The sequence below is a fragment of the Dermacentor silvarum genome, chromosome 1, assembly GCF_013339745.2.
Source record: "Dermacentor silvarum isolate Dsil-2018 chromosome 1, BIME_Dsil_1.4, whole genome shotgun sequence".
NCBI lineage: Eukaryota > Metazoa > Arthropoda > Arachnida > Ixodida > Ixodidae > Dermacentor > Dermacentor silvarum.
The window spans coordinates 321,019,291-321,039,568 of record NC_051154.1 but is presented as its reverse complement, the minus strand read 5'-3'; the positions used below and the strand labels follow the sequence as shown (position 1 = coordinate 321,039,568).

General features: G+C 49.1%; 1 long non-coding RNA gene across 1 annotated transcript in view; it reads right to left on the bottom strand.

The window, feature by feature from the left end:
* LOC125942277 (uncharacterized) overlaps positions 1 to 20,278 on the bottom strand; it is a 53,242-nt gene that overhangs the window by 20,934 nt on the left and 12,030 nt on the right. The window lies entirely within an intron of this gene.

The following is a 20,278-nucleotide window of genomic DNA, read 5'->3' as shown; positions in this document are numbered from 1 at the left end:
GCACAGCCGACGAACCAAGTCCTTCTCCATCTGTGGAATGGTATGCGCAATACGGTATAAATGAGAAATTCGAGAAATATAGGGACACAGTTCGCCGCAGCTCTTCGCGGGAATGTCGAGGAAGATGAGGTCAAAGCATAAACGCTGTATGGCACAATTATAGAGATAGATTAGCATGTACTAGTTGCTACCTCACCCTGGAAGTCCACAAAGTGCAATACAAAGACGAAACTGCGGCATTCGAATCCACTCGGCGATAGCATACGAATACCATTGCGCGCGGAGGTGTCCACGTGTTTTCTTGGCATACGTTAACAGTTCATAATCAAAATTAAGCAAGTACTACCATTTGTAAAATGCGAATGCGAAAGCTTCGTTGCGGGTTTGGCGCACTGTCTGTCACGATTAAGTTAAGCTTACGAAGAATTGTGGCAACTGTGTGACAAATGTGCGTTTCGTTCAGCCGCATGACCGCATGGAGATCTCTCTTGAAAAGCCAACCAAAACAAGCGCGAGAGAAAGCTGACGCGAGCAGACGATACTACGATTGCGAAAATAGCGGTTGAACGGGTCCGCATGGTACCAGTTTCCCGCGCCACGGCCGGTCTGGAGGCGCGCTCCCTTCCTCCTCTAAAGATCGAGTGCTCGCCTCCAGACCGTCCGTGCCCGCGCGTACATCACTTAAGGGGCAGCTCTCATAGGTCCGCTTCGCTCGTGACTCGTTGTCGCTGGGGGCGCGGCAATTTAAAACGGTCTAGGAGCGATCTCTCCCACAGCTCCTCTAAATCATTGATGCGGTCGTATTACATTTCTTTGAGGACGTCATTATAAAAGATGTTGCGTGTCGTCTCAGTTCAAAACCCCCTACATACTTTCATGAAAACTACATACCAAGTCAAAAACTCATACCTTCTCAACGAGGTCCTCCATGTTCAGCTTGGTGGACCGTCGCACGCGAGTGATTGCCACAGCCGACGAACCAAGTCCTTCTCCATCTGTGGAATGGTATGCGCAATACGGTATAAATGAGAAACAAAAAACCCCCTACATACCTTCATGAAAACTACATACCAAGTCAAAAACTCATACCTTCTCAACGAGGTCCTCCATGTTCAGCTTGGTGGACCGTGGCACGCGATTGATTGGCACAGCCGACGAACCAAGTCCTTCTCCATCTGTGGAATGGTATGCGCAATACGGTATAAATGAGAAATTCGAGAAATATAGGGACACAGTTCGCCGCAGCTCTTCGCGGGAATGTCGAGGAAGATGAGGTCAAAGCATAAACGCTGTATGGCACAATTATAGAGATAGATTAGCATGTACTAGTTGCTACCTCACCCTGGAAGTCCACAAAGTGCAATACAAAGACGAAACTGCGGCATTCGAATCCACTCGGCGATAGCATACGAATACCATTGCGCGCGGAGGTGTCCACGTGTTTTCTTGGCATACGTTAACAGTTCATAATCAAAATTAAGCAAGTACTACCATTTGTAAAATGCGAATGCGAAAGCTTCGTTGCGGGTTTGGCGCACTGTCTGTCACGATTAAGTTAAGCTTACGAAGAATTGTGGCAACTGTGTGACAAATGTGCGTTTCGTTCAGCCGCATGACCGCATGGAGATCTCGCTTGAAAAGCCAACCAAAACAAGCGCGAGAGAAAGCTGACGCGAGCAGACGATCCTACGATTGCGAAAATAGCGGTTGAACGGGTCCGCATGGTACCAGTTTCCCGCGCCACGGCCGGTCTGGAGGCGCGCTCCCTTCCTCCTCTAAAGATCCGAGTGCTCGCCTCCAGACCGTCCGTGCCCGCGCGTACATCACTTAAGGGGCAGCTCTCATAGGTCCGCTTCGCTCGTGACTCGTTGTCGCTGGGGGCGCGGCAATTTAAAACGGTCTAGGAGCGATCTCTCCCACAGCTCCTCTAAATCATTGATGCGGTCGTATTACATTTCTTTGAGGACGTCATTATAAAAGATGTTGCGTGTCGTCTCAGTTCAAAACCCCCTACATACTTTCATGAAAACTACATACCAAGTCAAAAACTCATACCTTCTCAACGAGGTCCTCCATGTTCAGCTTGGTGGACCGTCGCACGCGCGTGATTGCCACAGCCGACGAACCAAGTCCTTCTCCATCTGTGGAATGGTATGCGCAATACGGTATAAATGAGAAATTCGAGAAATATATGGACACAGTTCGCCGCAGCTCTTCGCGGGAATGTCGAGGAAGATGAGGTCAAAGCATAAACGCTGTATGGCACAATTATAGAGATAGATTAGCATGTACTAGTTGCTACCTCACCCTGGAAGTCCACAAAGTGCAATACAAAGACGAAACTGCGGCATTCGAATCCACTCGGCGATAGCATACGAATACCATTGCGCGCGGAGGTGTCCACGTGTTTTCTTGGCATACGTTAACAGTTCATAATCAAAATTAAGCAAGTACTACCATTTGTAAAATGCGAATGCGAAAGCTTCGTTGCGGGTTTGGCGCACTTTCTGTCATGATTAAGTTAGGCTTACGAAGAATTGTGGAAACTGTGTGACAAATGTGCGTTTCGTTCAGCCGCATGACCGCATGGAGATCTCGCTTGAAAAGCCAACCAAAACAAGCGCGAGAGAAAGCTGACGCGAGCAGACGATACTACGATTGCGAAAATAGTGGTTCAACGGGTCCGCATGGTACCAGTTTCCCGCGCCACGGCCGGTCTGGAGGCGCGCTCCCTTCCTCCTCTAAAGATCGAGTGCTCGCCTCCAGACCGTCCGTGCCCGCGCGTACATCACTTAAGGGGCAGCTCTCATAGGTCCGCTTCGCTCGTGACTCGTTGTCGCTGGGGGCGCGGCAATTTAAAACGGTCTAGGAGCGATCTCTCCCACAGCTCCTCTAAATCATTGATGCGGTCGTATTACATTTCTTTGAGGACGTCATTATAAAAGATGTTGCGTGTCGTCTCAGTTCAAAACCCCCTACATACTTTCATGAAAACTACATACCAAGTCAAAAACTCATACCTTCTCAACGAGGTCCTCCATGTTCAGCTTGGTGGACCGTCGCACGCGCGTGATTGCCACAGCCGACGAACCAAGTCCTTCTCCATCTGTGGAATGGTATGCGCAATACGGTATAAATGAGAAATTCGAGAAATATATGGACACAGTTCGCCGCTGCTCTTCGCGGGAATGTCGAGGAAGATGAGGTCAAAGCATAAACGCTGTATGGCACAATTATAGAGATAGATTAGCATGTACTAGTTGCAACCTCACCCTGGAAGTCCACAAAGTGCAATACAAAGACGAAACTGCGGCATTCGAATCCACTCGGCGATAGCATACGAATACCATTGCGCGCGGAGGTGTCCACGTGTTTTCTTGGCATACGTTAACAGTTCATAATCAAAATTAAGCAAGTACTACCATTTGTAAAATGCGAATGCGAAAGCTTCAGTTGCGGGTTTGGCGCACTTTCTGTCACGATTAAGTTAAGCTTACGAAGAATTGTGGCAACTGTGTGACAAATGTGCGTTTCGTTCAGCCGCATGACCGCATGGAGATCTCGCTTGAAAAGCCAACCAAAACAAGCGCGAGAGAAAGCTGACGCGAGCAGACGATCCTACGATTGCGAAAATAGCGGTTGAACGGGTCCGCATGGTACCAGTTTCCCGCGCCACGGCCGGTCTGGAGGCGCGCTCCCTTCCTCCTCTAAAGATCCGAGTGCTCGCCTCCAGACCGTCCGTGCCCGCGCGTACATCACTTAAGGGGCAGCTCTCATAGGTCCGCTTCGCTCGTGACTCGTTGTCGCTGGGGGCGCGGCAATTTAAAACGGTCTAGGAGCGATCTCTCCCACAGCTCCTCTAAATCATTGATGCGGTCGTATTACATTTCTTTGAGGACGTCATTATAAAAGATGTTGCGTGTCGTCTCAGTTCAAAACCCCCTACATACTTTCATGAAAACTACATACCAAGTCAAAAACTCATACCTTCTCAACGAGGTCCTCCATGTTCAGCTTGGTGGACCGTCGCACGCGAGTGATTGCCACAGCCGACGAACCAAGTCCTTCTCCATCTGTGGAATGGTATGCGCAATACGGTATAAATGAGAAACAAAAAACCCCCTACATACCTTCATGAAAACTACATACCAAGTCAAAAACTCATACCTTCTCAACGAGGTCCTCCATGTTCAGCTTGGTGGACCGTGGCACGCGATTGATTGGCACAGCCGACGAACCAAGTCCTTCTCCATCTGTGGAATGGTATGCGCAATACGGTATAAATGAGAAATTCGAGAAATATAGGGACACAGTTCGCCGCAGCTCTTCGCGGGAATGTCGAGGAAGATGAGGTCAAAGCATAAACGCTGTATGGCACAATTATAGAGATAGATTAGCATGTACTAGTTGCTACCTCACCCTGGAAGTCCACAAAGTGCAATACAAAGACGAAACTGCGGCATTCGAATCCACTCGGCGATAGCATACGAATACCATTGCGCGCGGAGGTGTCCACGTGTTTTCTTGGCATACGTTAACAGTTCATAATCAAAATTAAGCAAGTACTACCATTTGTAAAATGCGAATGCGAAAGCTTCGTTGCGGGTTTGGCGCACTGTCTGTCACGATTAAGTTAAGCTTACGAAGAATTGTGGCAACTGTGTGACAAATGTGCGTTTCGTTCAGCCGCATGACCGCATGGAGATCTCGCTTGAAAAGCCAACCAAAACAAGCGCGAGAGAAAGCTGACGCGAGCAGACGATCCTACGATTGCGAAAATAGCGGTTGAACGGGTCCGCATGGTACCAGTTTCCCGCGCCACGGCCGGTCTGGAGGCGCGCTCCCTTCCTCCTCTAAAGATCCGAGTGCTCGCCTCCAGACCGTCCGTGCCCGCGCGTACATCACTTAAGGGGCAGCTCTCATAGGTCCGCTTCGCTCGTGACTCGTTGTCGCTGGGGGCGCGGCAATTTAAAACGGTCTAGGAGCGATCTCTCCCACAGCTCCTCTAAATCATTGATGCGGTCGTATTACATTTCTTTGAGGACGTCATTATAAAAGATGTTGCGTGTCGTCTCAGTTCAAAACCCCCTACATACTTTCATGAAAACTACATACCAAGTCAAAAACTCATACCTTCTCAACGAGGTCCTCCATGTTTAGCTTGGTGGACCGTCGCACGCGCGTGATTGCACAGCCGACGAACCAAGTCCTTCTCCATCTGTGGAATGGTATGCGCAATACGGTATAAATGAGAAATTCGAGAAATATATGGACACAGTTCGCCGTTGCTCTTCGCGGGAATGTCGAGGAAGATGAGGTCAAAGCATAAACGCTGTAGGGCACAATTATAGAGATAGGTTAGCATGTACTAGTTGCAACCTCTCCCTGGAAGTCCACAAAGTGCAATACAAAGACGAAACTGCGGCATTCGAATCCACTCGGCGATAGCATACGAATACCATTGCGCGCGGAGGTGTCCACGTGTTTTCTTGGCATACGTTAACAGTTCATAATCAAAATTAAGCAAGTACTACCATTTGTAAAATGCGAATGCGAAAGCTTCGTTGCGGGTTTGGCGCACTGTCTGTCACGATTAAGTTAAGCTTACGAAGAATTGTGGCAACTGTGTGACAAATGTGCGTTTCGTTCAGCCGCATGACCGCATGGAGATCTCGCTTGAAAAGCCAACCAAAACAAGCGCGAGAGAAAGCTGACGCGAGCAGACGATCCTACGATTGCGAAAATAGCGGTTGAACGGGTCCGCATGGTACCAGTTTCCCGCGCCACGGCCGGTCTGGAGGCGCGCTCCCTTCCTCCTCTAAAGATCCGAGTGCTCGCCTCCAGACCGTCCGTGCCCGCGCGTACATCACTTAAGGGGCAGCTCTCATAGGTCCGCTTCGCTCGTGACTCGTTGTCGCTGGGGGCGCGGCAATTTAAAACGGTCTAGGAGCGATCTCTCCCACAGCTCCTCTAAATCATTGATGCGGTCGTATTACATTTCTTTGAGGACGTCATTATAAAAGATGTTGCGTGTCGTCTCAGTTCAAAACCCCCTACATACTTTCATGAAAACTACATACCAAGTCAAAAACTCATACCTTCTCAACGAGGTCCTCCATGTTCAGCTTGGTGGACCGTCGCACGCGCGTGATTGCCACAGCCGACGAACCAAGTCCTTCTCCATCTGTGGAATGGTATGCGCAATACGGTATAAATGAGAAATTCGAGAAATATATGGACACAGTTCGCCGCAGCTCTTCGCGGGAATGTCGAGGAAGATGAGGTCAAAGCATAAACGCTGTATGGCACAATTATAGAGATAGATTAGCATGTACTAGTTGCTAACCTCACCCTGGAAGTCCACAAAGTGCAATACAAAGACGAAACTGCGGCATTCGAATCCACTCGGCGATAGCATACGAATACCATTGCGCGCGGAGGTGTCCACGTGTTTTCTTGGCATACGTTAACAGTTCATAATCAAAATTAAGCAAGTACTACCATTTGTAAAATGCGAATGCGAAAGCTTCGTTGCGGGTTTGGCGCACTGTCTGTCACGATTAAGTTAAGCTTACGAAGAATTGTGGCAACTGTGTGACAAATGTGCGTTTCGTTCAGCCGCATGACCGCATGGAGATCTCGCTTGAAAAGCCAACCAAAACAAGCGCGAGAGAAAGCTGACGCGAGCAGACGATCCTACGATTGCGAAAATAGCGGTTGAACGGGTCCGCATGGTACCAGTTTCCCGCGCCACGGCCGGTCTGGAGGCGCGCTCCCTTCCTCCTCTAAAGATCCGAGTGCTCGCCTCCAGACCGTCCGTGCCCGCGCGTACATCACTTAAGGGGCAGCTCTCATAGGTCCGCTTCGCTCGTGACTCGTTGTCGCTGGGGGCGCGGCAATTTAAAACGGTCTAGGAGCGATCTCTCCCACAGCTCCTCTAAATCATTGATGCGGTCGTATTACATTTCTTTGAGGACGTCATTATAAAAGATGTTGCGTGTCGTCTCAGTTCAAAACCCCCTACATACTTTCATGAAAACTACATACCAAGTCAAAAACTCATACCTTCTCAACGAGGTCCTCCATGTTCAGCTTGGTGGACCGTCGCACGCGCGTGATTGCCACAGCCGACGAACCAAGTCCTTCTCCATCTGTGGAATGGTATGCGCAATACGGTATAAATGAGAAATTCGAGAAATATATGGACACAGTTCGCCGTTGCTCTTCGCGGGAATGTCGAGGAAGATGAGGTCAAAGCATAAACGCTGTATGGCACAATTATAGAGATAGATTAGCATGTACTAGTTGCAACCTCACCCTGGAAGTCCACAAAGTGCAATACAAAGACGAAACTGCGGCATTCGAATCCACTCGGCGATAGCATACGAATACCATTGCGCGCGGAGGTGTCCACGTGTTTTCTTGGCATACGTTAAGAGTTCATAATCAAAATTAAGCAAGTACTACCATTTGTAAAATGCGAATGCGAAAGCTTCGTTGCGGGTTTGGCGCACTTTTTGTCACGATTAAGTTAAGCTTACGAAGAATTGTGGCAACTGTGTGACAAATGTGCGTTTCGTTCAGCCGCATGACCGCATGGAGATCTCGCTTGAAAAGCCAACCAAAACAAGCGCGAGAGAAAGCTGACGCGAGCAGACGATCCTACGATTGCGAAAATAGCGGTTGAACGGGTCCGCATGGTACCAGTTTCCCGCGCCACGGCCGGTCTGGAGGCGCGCTCCCTTCCTCCTCTAAAGATCCGAGTGCTCGCCTCCAGACCGTCCGTGCCCGCGCGTACATCACTTAAGGGGCAGCTCTCATAGGTCCGCTTCGCTCGTGACTCGTTGTCGCTGGGGGCGCGGCAATTTAAAACGGTCTAGGAGCGATCTCTCCCACAGCTCCTCTAAATCATTGATGCGGTCGTATTACATTTCTTTGAGGACGTCATTATAAAAGATGTTGCGTGTCGTCTCAGTTCAAAACCCCCTACATACTTTCATGAAAACTACATACCAAGTCAAAAACTCATACCTTCTCAACGAGGTCCTCCATGTTCAGCTTGGTGGACCGTCGCACGCGAGTGATTGCCACAGCCGACGAACCAAGTCCTTCTCCATCTGTGGAATGGTATGCGCAATACGGTATAAATGAGAAACAAAAAACCCCCTACATACCTTCATGAAAACTACATACCAAGTCAAAAACTCATACCTTCTCAACGAGGTCCTCCATGTTCAGCTTGGTGGACCGTGGCACGCGATTGATTGGCACAGCCGACGAACCAAGTCCTTCTCCATCTGTGGAATGGTATGCGCAATACGGTATAAATGAGAAATTCGAGAAATATAGGGACACAGTTCGCCGCAGCTCTTCGCGGGAATGTCGAGGAAGATGAGGTCAAAGCATAAACGCTGTATGGCACAATTATAGAGATAGATTAGCATGTACTAGTTGCTACCTCACCCTGGAAGTCCACAAAGTGCAATACAAAGACGAAACTACGGCATTCGAATCCACTCGGCGATAGCATACGAATACCATTGCGCGCGGAGGTGTCCACGTGTTTTCTTGGCATACGTTAACAGTTCATAATCAAAATTAAGCAAGTACTACCATTTGTAAAATGCGAATGCGAAAGCTTCGTTGCGGGTTTGGCGCACTGTCTGTCACGATTAAGTTAAGCTTACGAAGAATTGTGGCAACTGTGTGACAAATGTGCGTTTCGTTCAGCCGCATGACCGCATGGAGATCTCGCTTGAAAAGCCAACCAAAACAAGCGCGAGAGAAAGCTGACGCGAGCAGACGATCCTACGATTGCGAAAATAGCGGTTGAACGGGTCCGCATGGTACCAGTTTCCCGCGCCACGGCCGGTCTGGAGGCGCGCTCCCTTCCTCCTCTAAAGATCCGAGTGCTCGCCTCCAGACCGTCCGTGCCCGCGCGTACATCACTTAAGGGGCAGCTCTCATAGGTCCGCTTCGCTCGTGACTCGTTGTCGCTGGGGGCGCGGCAATTTAAAACGGTCTAGGAGCGATCTCTCCCACAGCTCCTCTAAATCATTGATGCGGTCGTATTACATTTCTTTGAGGACGTCATTATAAAAGATGTTGCGTGTCGTCTCAGTTCAAAACCCCCTACATACTTTCATGAAAACTACATACCAAGTCAAAAACTCATACCTTCTCAACGAGGTCCTCCATGTTTAGCTTGGTGGACCGTCGCACGCGCGTGATTGCCACAGCCGACGAACCAAGTCCTTCTCCATCTGTGGAATGGTATGCGCAATACGGTATAAATGAGAAATTCGAGAAATATATGGACACAGTTCGCCGCAGCTCTTCGCGGGAATGTCGAGGAAGATGAGGTCAAAGCATAAACGCTGTATGGCACAATTATAGAGATAGATTAGCATGTACTAGTTGCTAACCTCACCCTGGAAGTCCACAAAGTGCAATACAAAGACGAAACTGCGGCATTCGAATCCACTCGGCGATAGCATACGAATACCATTGCGCGCGGAGGTGTCCACGTGTTTTCTTGGCATACGTTAACAGTTCATAATCAAAATTAAGCAAGTACTACCATTTGTAAAATGCGAATGCGAAAGCTTCAGTTGCGGGTTTGGCGCACTTTCTGTCACGATTAAGTTAAGCTTACGAAGAATTGTGGCAACTGTGTGACAAATGTGCGTTTCGTTCAGCCGCATGACCGCATGGAGATCTCTCTTGAAAAGCCAACCAAAACAAGCGCGAGAGAAAGCTGACGCGAGCAGACGATCCTACGATTGCGAAAATAGCGGTTGAACGGGTCCGCATGGTACCAGTTTCCCGCGCCACGGCCGGTCTGGAGGCGCGCTCCCTTCCTCCTCTAAAGATCGAGTGCTCGCCTCCAGACCGTCCGTGCCCGCGCGTACATCACTTAAGGGGCAGCTCTCATAGGTCCGCTTCGCTCGTGACTCGTTGTCGCTGGGGGCGCGGCAATTTAAAACGGTCTAGGAGCGATCTCTCCCACAGCTCCTCTAAATCATTGATGCGGTCGTATTACATTTCTTTGAGGACGTCATTATAAAAGATGTTGCGTGTCGTCTCAGTTCAAAACCCCCTACATACTTTCATGAAAACTACATACCAAGTCAAAAACTCATACCTTCTCAACGAGGTCCTCCATGTTCAGCTTGGTGGACCGTCGCACGCGCGTGATTGCCACAGCCGACGAACCAAGTCCTTCTCCATCTGTGGAATGGTATGCGCAATACGGTATAAATGAGAAATTCGAGAAATATATGGACACAGTTCGCCGCTGCTCTTCGCGGGAATGTCGAGGAAGATGAGGTCAAAGCATAAACGCTGTATGGCACAATTATAGAGATAGATTAGCATGTACTAGTTGCAACCTCACCCTGGAAGTCCACAAAGTGCAATACAAAGACGAAACTGCGGCATTCGAATCCACTCGGCGATAGCATACGAATACCATTGCGCGCGGAGGTGTCCACGTGTTTTCTTGGCATACGTTAACAGTTCATAATCAAAATTAAGCAAGTACTACCATTTGTAAAATGCGAATGCGAAAGCTTCGTTGCGGGTTTGGCGCACTGTCTGTCACGATTAAGTTAAGCTTACGAAGAATTGTGGCAACTGTGTGACAAATGTGCGTTTCGTTCAGCCGCATGACCGCATGGAGATCTCGCTTGAAAAGCCAACCAAAACAAGCGCGAGAGAAAGCTGACGCGAGCAGACGATCCTACGATTGCGAAAATAGCGGTTGAACGGGTCCGCATGGTACCAGTTTCCCGCGCCACGGCCGGTCTGGAGGCGCGCTCCCTTCCTCCTCTAAAGATCCGAGTGCTCGCCTCCAGACCGTCCGTGCCCGCGCGTACATCACTTAAGGGGCAGCTCTCATAGGTCCGCTTCGCTCGTGACTCGTTGTCGCTGGGGGCGCGGCAATTTAAAACGGTCTAGGAGCGATCTCTCCCACAGCTCCTCTAAATCATTGATGCGGTCGTATTACATTTCTTTGAGGACGTCATTATAAAAGATGTTGCGTGTCGTCTCAGTTCAAAACCCCCTACATACTTTCATGAAAACTACATACCAAGTCAAAAACTCATACCTTCTCAACGAGGTCCTCCATGTTTAGCTTGGTGGACCGTCGCACGCGCGTGATTGCCACAGCCGACGAACCAAGTCCTTCTCCATCTGTGGAATGGTATGCGCAATACGGTATAAATGAGAAATTCGAGAAATATATGGACACAGTTCGCCGCAGCTCTTCGCGGGAATGTCGAGGAAGATGAGGTCAAAGCATAAACGCTGTATGGCACAATTATAGAGATAGATTAGCATGTACTAGTTGCTACCTCACCCTGGAAGTCCACAAAGTGCAATACAAAGACGAAACTGCGGCATTCGAATCCACTCGGCGATAGCATACGAATACCATTGCGCGCGGAGGTGTCCACGTGTTTTCTTGGCATACGTTAAGAGTTCATAACCAAAATTAAGCAAGTACTACCATTTGTAAAATGCGAATGCGAAAGCTTCGTTGCGGGTTTGGCGCACTTTCTGTCACGATTAAGTTAAGCTTACGAAGAATTGTGGCAACTGTGTGACAAATGTGCGTTTCGTTCAGCCGCATGACCGCATGGAGATCTCGCTTGAAAAGCCAACCAAAACAAGCGCGAGAGAAAGCTGACGCGAGCAGACGATCCTACGATTGCGAAAATAGCGGTTGAACGGGTCCGCATGGTACCAGTTTCCCGCGCCACGGCCGGTCTGGAGGCGCGCTCCCTTCCTCCTCTAAAGATCCGAGTGCTCGCCTCCAGACCGTCCGTGCCCGCGCGTACATCACTTAAGGGGCAGCTCTCATAGGTCCGCTTCGCTCGTGACTCGTTGTCGCTGGGGGCGCGGCAATTTAAAACGGTCTAGGAGCGATCTCTCCCACAGCTCCTCTAAATCATTGATGCGGTCGTATTACATTTCTTTGAGGACGTCATTATAAAAGATGTTGCGTGTCGTCTCAGTTCAAAACCCCCTACATACTTTCATGAAAACTACATACCAAGTCAAAAACTCATACCTTCTCAACGAGGTCCTCCATGTTCAGCTTGGTGGACCGTCGCACGCGAGTGATTGCCACAGCCGACGAACCAAGTCCTTCTCCATCTGTGGAATGGTATGCGCAATACGGTATAAATGAGAAATTCGAGAAATATATGGACACAGTTCGCCGCAGCTCTTCGCGGGAATGTCGAGGAAGATGAGGTCAAAGCATAAACGCTGTATGGCACAATTATAGAGATAGATTAGCATGTACTAGTTGCTACCTCACCCTGGAAGTCCACAAAGTGCAATACAAAGACGAAACTGCGGCATTCGAATCCACTCGGCGATAGCATACGAATACCATTGCGCGCGGAGGTGTCCACGTGTTTTCTTGGCATACGTTAACAGTTCATAATCAAAATTAAGCAAGTACTACCATTTGTAAAATGCGAATGCGAAAGCTTCGTTGCGGGTTTGGCGCACTGTCTGTCACGATTAAGTTAAGCTTACGAAGAATTGTGGCAACTGTGTGACAAATGTGCGTTTCGTTCAGCCGCATGACCGCATGGAGATCTCGCTTGAAAAGCCAACCAAAACAAGCGCGAGAGAAAGCTGACGCGAGCAGACGATCCTACGATTGCGAAAATAGCGGTTGAACGGGTCCGCATGGTACCAGTTTCCCGCGCCACGGCCGGTCTGGAGGCGCGCTCCCTTCCTCCTCTAAAGATCCGAGTGCTCGCCTCCAGACCGTCCGTGCCCGCGCGTACATCACTTAAGGGGCAGCTCTCATAGGTCCGCTTCGCTCGTGACTCGTTGTCGCTGGGGGCGCGGCAATTTAAAACGGTCTAGGAGCGATCTCTCCCACAGCTCCTCTAAATCATTGATGCGGTCGTATTACATTTCTTTGAGGACGTCATTATAAAAGATGTTGCGTGTCGTCTCAGTTCAAAACCCCCTACATACTTTCATGAAAACTACATACCAAGTCAAAAACTCATACCTTCTCAACGAGGTCCTCCATGTTTAGCTTGGTGGACCGTCGCACGCGCGTGATTGCCACAGCCGACGAACCAAGTCCTTCTCCATCTGTGGAATGGTATGCGCAATACGGTATAAATGAGAAATTCGAGAAATATATGGACACAGTTCGCCGCTGCTCTTCGCGGGAATGTCGAGGAAGATGAGGTCAAAGCATAAACGCTGTATGGCACAATTATAGAGATAGATTAGCATGTACTAGTTGCTACCTCACCCTGGAAGTCCACAAAGTGCAATACAAAGACGAAACTACGGCATTCGAATCCACTCGGCGATAGCATACGAATACCATTGCGCGCGGAGGTGTCCACGTGTTTTCTTGGCATACGTTAACAGTTCATAATCAAAATTAAGCAAGTACTACCATTTGTAAAATGCGAATGCGAAAGCTTCGTTGCGGGTTTGGCGCACTGTCTGTCACGATTAAGTTAAGCTTACGAAGAATTGTGGCAACTGTGTGACAAATGTGCGTTTCGTTCAGCCGCATGACCGCATGGAGATCTCGCTTGAAAAGCCAACCAAAACAAGCGCGAGAGAAAGCTGACGCGAGCAGACGATCCTACGATTGCGAAAATAGCGGTTGAACGGGTCCGCATGGTACCAGTTTCCCGCGCCACGGCCGGTCTGGAGGCGCGCTCCCTTCCTCCTCTAAAGATCCGAGTGCTCGCCTCCAGACCGTCCGTGCCCGCGCGTACATCACTTAAGGGGCAGCTCTCATAGGTCCGCTTCGCTCGTGACTCGTTGTCGCTGGGGGCGCGGCAATTTAAAACGGTCTAGGAGCGATCTCTCCCACAGCTCCTCTAAATCATTGATGCGGTCGTATTACATTTCTTTGAGGACGTCATTATAAAAGATGTTGCGTGTCGTCTCAGTTCAAAACCCCCTACATACTTTCATGAAAACTACATACCAAGTCAAAAACTCATACCTTCTCAACGAGGTCCTCCATGTTCAGCTTGGTGGACCGTCGCACGCGATTGATTGGCACAGCCGACGAACCAAGTCCTTCTCCATCTGTGGAATGGTATGCGCAATACGGTATAAATGAGAAATTCGAGAAATATAGGGACACAGTTCGCCGCAGCTCTTCGCGGGAATGTCGAGGAAGATGAGGTCAAAGCATAAACGCTGTATGGCACAATTATAGAGATAGATTAGCATGTACTAGTTGCTACCTCACCCTGGAAGTCCACAAAGTGCAATACAAAGACGAAACTGCGGCATTCGAATCCACTCGGCGATAGCATACGAATACCATTGCGCGCGGAGGTGTCCACGTGTTTTCTTGGCATACGTTAACAGTTCATAATCAAAATTAAGCAAGTACTACCATTTGTAAAATGCGAATGCGAAAGCTTCGTTGCGGGTTTGGCGCACTGTCTGTCACGATTAAGTTAAGCTTACGAAGAATTGTGGCAACTGTGTGACAAATGTGCGTTTCGTTCAGCCGCATGACCGCATGGAGATCTCGCTTGAAAAGCCAACCAAAACAAGCGCGAGAGAAAGCTGACGCGAGCAGACGATCCTACGATTGCGAAAATAGCGGTTGAACGGGTCCGCATGGTACCAGTTTCCCGCGCCACGGCCGGTCTGGAGGCGCGCTCCCTTCCTCCTCTAAAGATCCGAGTGCTCGCCTCCAGACCGTCCGTGCCCGCGCGTACATCACTTAAGGGGCAGCTCTCATAGGTCCGCTTCGCTCGTGACTCGTTGTCGCTGGGGGCGCGGCAATTTAAAACGGTCTAGGAGCGATCTCTTCCCACAGCTCCTCTAAATCATTGATGCGGTCGTATTACATTTCTTTGAGGACGTCATTATAAAAGATGTTGCGTGTCGTCTCAGTTCAAAACCCCCTACATACTTTCATGAAAACTACATACCAAGTCAAAAACTCATACCTTCTCAACGAGGTCCTCCATAGTTCCGCTTGGTGGACCTGTCGGCACGCGATTGATTGCCACAGCCGACGAACCAAGTCCTTCTCCATCTGTGGAATGGTATGCGCAATACGGTATAAATGAGAAACAAAAAGCCCCCTACATACCTTCATGAAAACTACATACCAAGTCAAAAACTCATACCTTCTCAACGAGGTCCTCCATGTTTAGCTTGGTGGACCGTCGCACGCGCGTGATTGCCACAGCCGACGAACCAAGTCCTTCTCCATCTGTGGAATGGTATGCGCAATACGGTATAAATGAGAAATTCGAGAAATATATGGACACAGTTCGCCGCTGCTCTTCGCGGGAATGTCGAGGAAGATGAGGTCAAAGCATAAACGCTGTATTGCACAATTATTACATTTCTTTGAGGACGTCATTATAAACGATGTTGCGTGTCGTCTCAGTTCAAAACCCCCTACATACCTTCATAAAAACTACATACCAAGTCAAAAACTCATACCTCCTTAATGAGGTCCTCCATGTTCAGCTTGGTGGACCGTGGCACGCGAGTGATTGCCACAGCCGACGAACCAAGTCCTTCATCTGTGGAATGGTATGCGCAATAAGGTATAAATGAGAAACAAAAAAACCCCTATATACCTTCATGAAAACTACATACCAAGTCAAAAACTCATACCTTCTCAACGAGGTCCTCCATGTTCAGCTTGGTGGACCGTGGCACGCGATTGATTGGCACAGCCGACGAACCAAGTCCTTCTCCATCTGTGGAATGGTATGCGCAATACGGTATAAATGAGAAATTCGAGAAATATAGGGACACAGTTCGCCGCAGCTCTTCGCGGGAATGTCGAGGAAGATGAGGTCAAAGCATAAACGCTGTATGCCACAATTATAGAGATAGATTAGCATGTACTAGTTGCTACCTCACCCTGGAAGTCCACAAAGTGCAATACAAAGACGAAACTGCGGCATTCGAATCCACTCGGCGATAGCATACGAATACCATTGCGCGCGGAGGTGTCCACGTGTTTTCTTGGCATACGTTAAGAGTTCATAATCAAAATTAAGCAAGTACTACCATTTGTAAAATGCGAATGCGAAAGCTTCGTTGCGGGTTTGGCGCACTTTTTGTCACGATTAAGTTAAGCTTACGAAGAATTGTGGCAACTGTGTGACAAATGTGCGTTTCGTTCAGCCGCATGACCGCATGGAGATCTCGCTTGAAAAGCCAACCAAAACAGGCGCGAGAGAAAGCTGACGCGAGCAGACGATCCTACGATTGCGAAAATAGCGGTTGAACGGGTCCGCATGGTACCAGTTTCACGCGCCACGGCCGGTCTGGAGGCGCGCTCCCTTCCTCCTCTAAAGATCCGAGTGCTCGCCTCCAGACCGTCCGTGCCCGCGCGTACATCACTTAAGGGGCAGCTCTCATAGGTCCGCTTCGCTCGTGACTCGTTGTCGCTGGGGGCGCGGCAATTTAAAACGGTCTAGGAGCGATCTCTCCCACGGCTCCTCTAAATCATTGATGCGGTCGTATTACATTTCTTTGAGGACGTCATTATAAAAGATGTTGCGTGTCGTCTCAGTTCAAAACCCCCTACATACTTTCATGAAAACTACATACCAAGTCAAAAACTCATACCTTCTCAACGAGGTCCTCCATGTTCAGCTTGGTGGACCGTGGCACGCGATTGATTGGCACAGCCGACGAACCAAGTCCTTCTCCATCTGTGGAATGGTATGCGCAATACGGTATAAATGAGTAATTCGAGAAATATAGGGACACAGTTCACCGCAGCTCTACGCGGGAATGTCGAGGAAGATGAGGTCAAAGCATAAACGCTGTATGGCACAATTATAGAGATAGATTAGCATGTACTAGTTGCTACCTCACCCTGGAAGTCCACAAAGTGCAATACAAAGACGAAACTGCGGCATTCGAATCCACTCGGCGATAGCATACGAATACCATTGCGCGCGGAGGTGTCCACGTGTTTTCTTGGCATAGGTTAACAGTTCATAATCAAAATTAATCAAGTACTACCATTTGTAAAATGCGAATGCGAAAGCTTCGTTGCGGGTTTTGCGCACTGTCTGTCACGCTTAAGTTAAGCTTACGAAGAATTGTGGCAACTGTGTGACAAATGTGCGTTTCGTTCAGCCGCATGACCGCATGGAGATCTCGCTTGAAAAGCCAACCAAAACAAGCGCGAGAGAAAGCTGACGCGAGCAGACGATCCTACGATTGCGAAAATAGCGGTTGAACGGGTCCGCATGGTACCAGTTTCACGCGCCACGGCCGGTCTGGAGGCGCGCTCCCTTCCTCCTCTAAAGATCCGAGTGCTCGCCTCCAGACCGTCCGTGCCCGCGCGTACATCACTTAAGGGGCAGCTCTCATAGGTCCGCTTCGCTCGTGACTCGTTGTCGCTGGGGGCGCGGCAATTTAAAACGGTCTAGGAGCGATCTCTTCCACGGCTCCTCTAAATCATTGATGCGGTCGTATTACATTTCTTTGAGGACGTCATTATAAAAGATGTTGCGTGTCGTCTCAGTTCAAAACCCCCTACATACTTTCATGAAAACTACATACCAAGTCAAAAACTCATACCTTCTCAACGAGGTCCTCCATATTCCGCTTGGTGGACTGTGGCACGCGATTGATTGCCACAGCCGACGAACCAAGTCCTTCTCCATCTGTGGAATGGTATGCGCAATACGGTATAAATGAGAAACAAAAAGCCCCCTACATACCTTCATGAAAACTACATACCAAGTCAAAAACTCATACCTTCTCAACGAGGTCCTCCATGTTTAGCTTGGTGGACCGTCGCACGCGCGTGATTGCCACAGCCGACGAACCAAGTCCTTCTCCATCTGTGGAATGGTATGCGCAATACGGTATAAATGAGAAATTCGAGAAATATATGGACACAGTTCGCCGCTGCTCTTCGCGGGAATGTCGAGGAAGATGAGGTCAAAGCATAAACGCTGTATTGCACAATTATTACATTTCTTTGAGGACGTCATTATAAACGATGTTGCGTGTCGTCTCAGTTCAAAACCCCCTACATACCTTCATAAAAACTACATACCAAGTCAAAAACTCATACCTCCTTAATGAGGTCCTCCATGTTCAGCTTGGTGGACCGTGGCACGCGAGTGATTGCCACAGCCGACGAACCAAGTCCTTCATCTGTGGAATGGTATGCGCAATAAGGTATAAATGAGAAACAAAAAAACCCCTATATACCTTCATGAAAACTACATACCAAGTCAAAAACTCATACCTTCTCAACGAGGTCCTCCATGTTCAGCTTGGTGGACCGTGGCACGCGATTGATTGGCACAGCCGACGAACCAAGTCCTTCTCCATCTGTGGAATGGTATGCGCAATACGGTATAAATGAGAAATTCGAGAAATATAGGGACACAGTTCGCCGCAGCTCTTCGCGGGAATGTCGAGGAAGATGAGGTCAAAGCATAAACGCTGTATGCCACAATTATAGAGATAGATTAGCATGTACTAGTTGCTACCTCACCCTGGAAGTCCACAAAGTGCAATACAAAGACGAAACTGCGGCATTCGAATCCACTCGGCGATAGCATACGAATACCATTGCGCGCGGAGGTGTCCACGTGTTTTCTTGGCATACGTTAAGAGTTCATAATCAAAATTAAGCAAGTACTACCATTTGTAAAATGCGAATGCTAAAGCTTCGTTGCGGGTTTGGCGCACTTTCTGTCACGATTAAGTTAAGCTTACGAAGAATTGTGGCAACTGTGTGACAAATGTGCGTTTCGTTCAGCCGCATGACCGCATGGAGATCTCGCTTGAAAAGCCAACCAAAACAGGCGCGAGAGAAAGCTGACGCGAGCAGACGATCCTACGATTGCGAAAATAGTGGTTGAACGGGTCCGCATGGTACCAGTTTCGCGCGCCACGGCCGGTCTGGAGGCGCGCTCCCTTCCTCCTCTAAAGATCAGAGTGCTCGCCTCCAGACCGTCCGTGCCCGCGCGTACATCACTTAAGGGGCCGCTCTCATAAGTCCGCTTCGCTCGTGACTCGTTGTCGCCGGGGGCGCGGCAATTTAAAACGGTCTATCAGCGATCTCTCCCGCATCTCCTCTAAATCATTGATGCGGTCGTATTACATTTCTTTGAGGACGTCATTATAAAAGATGTTGCGTGTCGTCTCAGTTTAAAACCCCCTACATACCTTCATAAAAACTACATACCAAGTCAAAAACTCATGCCTTCTCAACGAGGTCCTCCATGTTCAGCTTGGGTGACCGTGGCACGCGAGTGATTGCCACAGCCGACGAACCAAGACCCTCTCCATCTGTGGAATGGTATGCGCAATACGGTATAAATGAGAAATTCGAGAAATATATGGACACAGTTCGCCGCAGCTCCTTGCGGGAATGTCGAGGAAGATGAGGTCAAAGCATAAACGCTGTAAGGCACAATTGTAGAGATAGATTAGCATGTACTAGTTGCAACCTCACCCTGTAAGTCCACAAAGTGCAATACAAAGACAAAACTGCGGCATTCGAATCAACTCGCCGATAGCATACGAATACCATTGCAGGCGGAGATGTCCACGTGTTTTCTTGGCATACGTTATGTGATGTTTTTTTCGTCACTGATCTCGGGGGCGTGCGGGTGTTAGGAGAGATGGAGAGGGAAGACACATTCCAACACAGCAAGCAGGTTTAAATTACACGCAAACTCAAAACTCGACATAAAGCTCACTCAAAATAACACACACTGAATGAAAAACTACCAACAAATACACAACTTATAAAAGCGATAAACATGCCCTAAATTCCTATCCACGATAGTTCTGGGCGATTTCTACATCAAAGTCTGGCAACTCTGCCTACTGTTGTGGCGCTACTGGAATGGAACGCTCTTACTGAGTTCGTCACTGTTGTTCTCGTTGCTCGTTTCTTCCCGGCGGGAATCTCGGGGGACCTTTCTTAATGTGGTTGTCTTTTCGCCGACCGTCGCATAAATCTTGCTGCATTGAAGTCGGTCCTACCTTTCAACTCGCTCGTCTCGGGAGCCTGGGTAACCCGGTCGCTGTTGCTGACGTGGCAGGGAAGGCTTGACGGGTTAGGCCTAGCGACGTGCTCGGCCACCGCTTCCGTCCAGCTACTTTCCCGAGTGCCGACGTGGCGTTCCGGGGATCATCGAACGTGCCGGTCTGCCGTGGAAGAGGGGTCCTTTCTGGGGTGCCCGGTCCTGCCGTGAGAGGCTGCAGCCAGTCCAGGAGCCTCACTCAAACTTGCCGAGGT